We start from the raw sequence: 7699 nt of genomic DNA, 5'->3' as shown, positions 1-7699 counted from the left end.
CTTTTTTTTTTTTTTTTTTGCTTTTTAAGCAGCACACAGTCCCTCTGCACCCACGCTGAAAACAAGATGGCCGACTGAGCCCGCTCAGACTGGTTGTCGGCGTCCATCTTGACTGCCACAGATGGACACTGGAAGACTTCGCGCCTCCTTTTCTCTGGAGAGTCGACTCTTCTGTTTGACAGTCTGACAGGAGGCCTGGAAATAAAAAAAGATGTCTGGGTGAGAACGGCAACCGTGGCAAGAGGACAGTTTTATACTATTGTTTGTTTCATACTCAAACAACGGCAAACATTTAAAGCAGCAGCAGGCAAAAAGTGGTGCTGTATGTATTTTGGACAGTGTAGTACAGTGTGCCTCTCTGAAACATTTTCACTCGACACCCACAAACTATTATTCTGGCGGAGGCGCACAGGAACAAAACCAAGTGTGGGCTGAAAATCGTGATTCTAGGAAACAAGATGCCAGCTGTAATGTCAGTTAAGAAGACGGAGACTTCCTGTTGGCTGTTTGACACGACCGAGGGAGGAAATGTCAGTTTTGTGCTACAAGGTTAAAATTAAAAAGTGTAGGGGGAGGAAAGGGTGTGGGGGGCTGAGGGTTTTTCTTTTTTACTCTACTTCGCCTCCATTCGTCCTTCTGCCCCCCCCCACACACACACACACTTTTCCTTAACATACGGTATGGTTAAGTACACTAAACTGTAACTATTCGCTCTCATTTCCCTATATATAAAACCCTACAGGAATTCCACATAGCCTGGACCACCAACCAACCCCCTCAACCCACCCCCTGCTAGTGGTCCTCAAATCCTGCCTACCTAACAATGTCTCCCTGTGTCACAGCAGGGGATAAAGAAAGCTAGAGAGATTTAAATTAGCGGAGTGATCGATATCCCCTCCGTCCCTACCCCTTCCCACTCCCACCCTGTTTTACCTTCCTCTCTGCCCTCTCTGGCATTTCCGCTTCAGTGAGAAACAGACAGGTGGCCCTGACTGCTAATTTTAAACAGGCCGATTGTCTGCTTGTGTTTCCCACAGCTATGTATAGATGCCAGCAATAAACCAAGTAGGTCAGTGTGTGACAGACACACACACACACACACACAAACAGGGCCCCGACCTCTAAAAATGTGTGACTTGTCCATTCATCCACTCCCACTTCTGTTGCAAAATTATCCTTCCTGATTGGCTGTCGTTGTCAGCCAATGGCAGAGCTTCCTGCTGCCCATTCATAAAACCCAGGGTCATTGAAGATAATGTGGTATGAAGGCATGTGCGAAGGAGGAGAAGCAAGCCCACTTTTTTTTTTTGAACTTTAGCGTCATGGAGTGCAACCACGTTTTTGATGTGAGAGCTTGACGTTACTTAAATGCAGATTACAGAAAAACAACAAAGCAGGTTTAGTAACTGCGAGCTCGATCTGGAAACAGTGCAAGCGGCGAGTAGATTTGAAATTTGTGCAGCTCTGTGTCAAATTCAGACCTTTAAATGAAAAATGGCCGACTGCAGCCTTGACACAAAAGCATCACATTCCTTTCTGTTTAATAAGTAATGAATGGTGGGCCTCTCAGACCACGATACCCCCCCCCCCTTGTTTTCTCAGGTTCTCACTCTCTCAATCCCCTTCCATGCCTCATATTTTACTCAAAAGCTTTTTTTTCACTTTGCTTCTTCTCCTTGCTCCTCCTGTTTTTCTGACTTGTTTCATAGTAACCATCCCCTTACCCCTTACTGTCTCTGTGTGTTGGCCCTGCGACAGACTGGCGACCTGTCCAGGGTGTACCCTGCCTCTCGCCCTATGACAGCTGGGATAGGCTCCAGCGCCCCCTGCGACCCTGAAAAGGAGAAGCGGAAGCGAATGGATGGATGGATGGATGGAAGATCAGGACACTGAGATTTCTTCGCTAAACATTATGAAGATTAATCTCTTTGATTTGTGTCCTGTCTGCCGGAGGTTTCTTCCTGTTAAAAGGGAGTTTTTCCTTCCCTCTGTTGCCAAAGTGCTTGCTCTAAGGGAGTTGTTTGATTATTGGGGTTTACTCTGTTTTATTGTAGGGTCCCTGCAATATAAGCGACTTGAGGCGACTGGTGTTGTGATTTGTGGTTATATAAAAAAAACTGAAATGAAGTGAACTGCAAGAACCCACAAGAACTGCAAAAATCTGTATAGACCTCAGAGTTTCACGACTGCCCATGAATCTGTTTGCACACAAAACCCCCCAAATATTTGCAGGAATATTGGGTTACCATAGTGAGTTGGCACTTGGAAGTAGCAGGTTTGCAGGTCCTGTTTAAAGGGATCTTTTTGGGGGTGAACGTCACGCCAAATGGCACTCAAAGCACTGTAAGAAATCCGGTGTGTATTTCCAGAAATATGGACATAGTGATTCAAACAAATTTAGCTTGGTGTGAGCAGTTTCATCCACAAACCAAAAGTAGTAGCTAGCTGACATTGCAGCTCAGCTGAGAAGGGAAGTGGGGGACGCCATTCTTGTTTCTTTCCGGTTAGGATCCCTGGTTTGAGACTGGGAGGAGATCGTTAGTGTCCCCTTATTCAACTGATCCCGAGCCCAGCTAAACGGGAGGGTTGTGTCAGTAAGTGTATCCTGTGTAAAACAAAACAAAACAAAAATCTGTGCCAAGCCAAACACGCAGATCCATCTGCTGTGAAAGGGAGCAGCTGAAAGTACCCCACATTCATAAGGCATCTTACATCAACACTTTCTATATGGATAAACTCATTTTGTGGTGAAATGTCCCTTTAGCACTATTTCAAATTAAACTGCCTGCAGATAAATAGCAGCCATGTACATGATTACTCTTAACTCTTATATCTACTTGATCAAATGTAAAATCAGTGCATGTCAGTGACGACAGACTGATACTGTTATAAAACGCAAGCATGAAAAAAACATAAAAGCTTTATGTTCGAAGTCACCGAGATGAAACGTAAACCGTGGCCTCCATCAAATGAAGAGATGCGAGGCATGTTTGTGACGGGCTATCCAAGATAACAAAAAACACCAGGAAAAAAAACCGAGGTGCTACCCATTGCCATGGAAACGGAGAGTAATTAGCACAGAGTGCTGTTCAGAGAAAAGCGGAGAGGAAGAGGGAGCATGATTCTGTCTGTGTGGGATGTTGGCCTGTTTTCAAGAGATGGGGAATGAGAGGAGGATGAGGAGGACATGAAGCGGCCTCCGCGCTGCAGGTTTCAGGTGTCCTTGCAGGCCGGAAAGGGGGGGCAAACTTTCACTGCTCAATTTGATTAAGAAATCATCAGTTGGCGTTTTTGGAGGAAGGATCTGGGCAGATTTTCTCACTGCTGCTCTATCCAGCACCCCCCACACCCCCTCCTCCCTTCCTTTCCTGAAGCCTCGCTGCATGTTTATACAGAGACTGCGAGTGGAAAGCTGGGTTCAGCTGTTGATCTGGCTCATGCTGCTTACAGTCCCCCATGTACTACGGATGTGTCTGTCCATCTGTTGGTCACGTGACGTTCAGTCTCACTAATGTGATTTCTGACAAAGAGGGAGCGCGACTTTGTTTCCCAGCGCTGGATATCAAAGGCTGAGCCACCAAAGTCAGCGCACTCCTTGGGCTGGCTGCGTTGACTTTTCAAAGCATGAGTAATGTTTGATATTTAACGTCGACGTCACTAAAACGGCAGGACATTTTGATGTAGAAAGCCATTCTGTTGCATCGAATTTTGAACGTATGTTTAATAGTCGCTTTTAAATCAAGAGTCAGAAATGATGGACTTGAAGTGTGGGAAAGTCTTGGAACGACCCCACTGATAATCCAGGAGCGGTGACGCGTCCTGTCACCGATTGGCCCTGGGCTTCCTCACATCAATCATACCACATGACACATTTCCTTGCATAACCTTCATTACTGAACTTTTATTTATAAAGTTGACTCAGGACGCTGCTGTTTATCCCAAATGTCCCTCAGATTCATGCATTTTCACTCAGTGGCCTGCATTTTCTAGGTTTAGTGCCTTGCTCAAGGACCGTGAGTTGACCCCTTGGGGTTGCAACAGGATTGCCCCCCATGCAGAGCAGCTCTACCAGCCAGCAGCAGCTCTAATCTAAATCTGATCTTTAACTAGACGATGCTTTAAAAGTGCATTTCTCATCCAGGTTGGAAAAACACCCACACAGTTGGTACACAATTTACTGCCGTTCTTCAACAACTCCTCAATCACCCTCCTCTCTGCAGCAGCTAATGGCAGCCAGGAGCCCACGAGCGCGTATATGCTAAGAACAATTATGCAGATGTGTGCTAAAACCACTTTGGTGGTATAATCCAACAATCAGTCCATTATAGTAATTGTCGTTAGCGAGTGGGCGATTATGGCTTCGACAGAGACGCTGAAGAACAGCCAGCCAGAGCTCTGCTGGTTTTATGCAAATTTGGCAAGCTCCATTTAATATGTCAGATGTAATGTGGCTGTATTTCTAAAATTCTGACGTTTGAGCCGGCCTCGGAGAGAGTCTGTGTGTGTGTGTGCGAGACCACCTGTGGGTTCGTAGGCAGACGTTAACGGTAAAAGGAAAATTGATTGAAATAATGAACCAGGCCGCTTTTCTAAGGGACCGTGTTCGAATTATCAGAAAGGGGAGGGGTCAGATTGGAGAACGGTTATGGATTTATTTTTTTTAAGGAGCAAAAGGTCTTTAAACTTCCCAAGTACTGCAGCACAAGTGTAGCTGCTGGAAAACAGTTACATCACATGCTTTTTGCCTACATCATGACCCGCTACGATGCATGAAGCAGGCAAAAAGCTTGTGATGTAACCCTGCTCATGTCCTGCCCTGCAACTAAATGCAATTTCAAGGTGTTTTATTTGAAATTACAATGTCATTACATTTACCTAAAAACCCTTAAAGGTAGGTCCAATAGAATAAGGTGTTAACAAGTAAAGGTTTTACAAGAAACAAAGTAAGTAGTGTGTAAGTAATTTGAATTTGTACGTAATTTTCTGGTAATTTAGCGGAAAACAAAAAAGTATTTTCCCTCATTTTATATTGTAAATATGCTGTACTTTTTGGGGCACGGGCTGTATGGTAGGGTGACTTGACCATGCCCATCTTTCTTTTTCTTCGTTATTTAATAATCATTACATTGATGTGCATGAATGATTTTCTATTATTCAGTCGGCCTTTTTATTTCACTCACGCTGTACATTACTTACCTAATTTTCTGTAAAATACCCAGAAGTTGGGCAAGGTTATGACACTTCATAATACGGCCGTCGCCTCCAACAGTACAGCATGCTTGAGATGTTGTTTGTTTTTCCGCATTACTTAAAATGACTTAAAGTATAATTACTTGTTTCCTGTAAAAACCTGATTTGTTACCCTACTAACTCTAAGTATTTTAAATAAGTAAATTACATTGTAATTTCAAACAAAATACACTGAAATTCCATTTAATTACAGGTGAATTACACCCTAAGTCATTGCCTGTTTTATGAATTGTTACCTTGTGTCTTTGTGACAGGCTTTCCTATCCAGAAAAGCTACACTGTATCACCAATGTATCCTTTAAGAGGAACCCCTTAAATAAGGCTTGTTACAGCTAGCAAGAACTGAATACGATTTCTCTAAGTGGTCATTTTAAGCCAGGAATTCCCCATAATTTTAAACATATCAGACATTTATCAAACAGAGTTTACCTTAAAGTTAACAAGTTCTCAATGCAATTCTACAAATAAAATCAGGTTTTGTCTTATTAAAAATCTCCAAAGGAGTCATTTTTACACGTTCTCTAAATCATTTGACTCAGCTAAACATCTGAGGTAAACTCATTAACATTATTATTATTATTATTATTATTATTATTATTATCGACATTTGTAGTTCTCCTGCACTCATACGTGCTGAGGTCATCTGACTCGCTTTGTCCAGTTGTAACGCATCAGCTGGGAGCTTAGGGGTGTCATGTGAGGAGGCAGCATGTCAGCAGCAGCAATAATGTGGTTACCGTAAAAAGGAAGGCAAGGAATGTATCCTAAATTCAACCCCGGTCCTCCTCCTCCCTTTCAGTCATGGGTTCTCCGCTGGGTAATCGCATACCAAAAACACAAGAATTTCCCCCTCTCTCCTCTCCAGGCAGGGGCTACCCCCCTCCCTTCCCTCTTTAGTGTAAAGCGTGATGAATTTCACCCGGAACAAACCGGGAACTTTATGTGTTTAAGAGTTTTTTCTTTCTTTTTTGTTTTCTTTCGTTTTTTGTGGTTTGAAATAAACTAAATATAGAGACGAGCATACTTAGTAATATGAAATGAATAATATGATATATATTTAGTAATACCAAAAATAACTGCAGTCCAAACATGTCATTATTCATATTAACTCAATAGGCGACTTGATTAATTGATAGTAGAATGGCTGAATTATTTTATTTATTAATTAAGCTGTAAAGTAATTTCAAAGCAAACATATAGAATTAACTATATTATAATCTTATTTATAAGCATAAATACGGTATATATAATGTACTGACAGCCAATATGGGAAAGGAAAAAAAATGATATGATATGATATGGGTAAATATTGCGAGTTTGTGCGGCTCTTATTCTGAAACTCGCAACCGGATTTGCGTGCCTTGGTGTCAAAGTTTTGACAGCGGTGGCATCGGTTCTGAGAGCGGCTTTGAGAGCGGTTTCCAAACTGCACTTAATGTGAAAAATAGAGAGAAAACGCCGGGCGCATTCCTGAGACTCAGAGACATCCATGCCCGACCGACACAGACACAACTTGTAGTCTGTGTGTGTGCATGTGCAGGCGTGTGCGCCCGCGCACGAACCGTGCGTCTCTGCGTGGGTGGAGAGCTTGGAGACCACACACTTTGCGCATTGCCCCCCCCATCCCCCCCAACACACACACACTCGCAGGACCGAGTACCACACTTGGCACTCAAAGTAACTAAACATTCAAGTTGACAAAAAGAAAAACACAACTTGAATGTTGAGCAGCACTTAAGATATGTCTTTGGGTTTTTTTAAAAAGTGCGTAAAAATGCCCCTCTGGTTTTTTTTTGTTAACCAAGTGGTGAGACTGAAATGTGCTCCATGGAGAAGCCCCGCATGGCCAAAAGCAGAGCACAGCCGAGGTGATGAGGTGGGCTTTGGTCAGCGTGAGCGTTCACTTGAGGAAACCGGTGTTAAATAATAACAATAAATAACATTAATAACAATAACAACAACAAGAGCACGGTATTGTTTTCACGGTTTCCCGTCCGATCACACTCCGCGTTGCGCAATCTGCATGGATAAAGCTGTGAACGGAATGGTGCCGACAAACGAGAGAGAGAGTGAAAGAAAGTCTATTAAAGTTGCTTTTCTCCAGCACGGGCTGAGGCAGCAGCAGCAACACTAACGGCCGGCGAAAGTTGTTGTGCCTTCCCCGGAGATAGAAAGCGTCGTTATGAAAAGTGGCTCCACTTACCGTGGCTGGCTCTGCTGGCCGCATGTCCCCATGAGAACACTGTGCGTGTGTGCACAAGACGCATGCCGATACTAGCGGTCGGAAGCGCAGCGCGACACGTCAACGCGTGCTGCTTCCCATATCATAAAAGAGGAGGAGGGGTAGTGGTGGTGCTGGGGGGGGTCTTCAGCTGCTGCCTTGGTGGTGCACTAACTGGGGTCCGGGGAAGTCTGGGTTTGGGGTCCGATGTAGAAGAATATATATATA

At 43.8% G+C, this 7699-nt stretch overlaps 1 long non-coding RNA gene across 1 annotated transcript; it reads right to left on the bottom strand.

Moving 5' to 3' along the window:
* Positions 1 to 7515, bottom strand: LOC102193462 (uncharacterized). The gene is made up of 2 exons (XR_001290345.1): positions 7454 to 7515; positions 1 to 195 (listed from the first exon to the last, which is right to left on the bottom strand). It is a non-coding gene; the product is annotated as an uncharacterized LOC102193462 (long non-coding RNA).
* Between the last annotated feature and the right edge of the window lie 184 nt (positions 7516 to 7699).

This window comes from Pundamilia nyererei, unplaced genomic scaffold, assembly GCF_000239375.1.
Source record: "Pundamilia nyererei isolate P.nyererei 1_Seehausen unplaced genomic scaffold, PunNye1.0 scaffold00040, whole genome shotgun sequence".
NCBI classification, from domain to species: domain Eukaryota; kingdom Metazoa; phylum Chordata; class Actinopteri; order Cichliformes; family Cichlidae; genus Pundamilia; species Pundamilia nyererei.
Note: the sequence above shows the minus strand (reverse complement) of the source record. Positions and strands in the feature narration are given on the sequence as shown.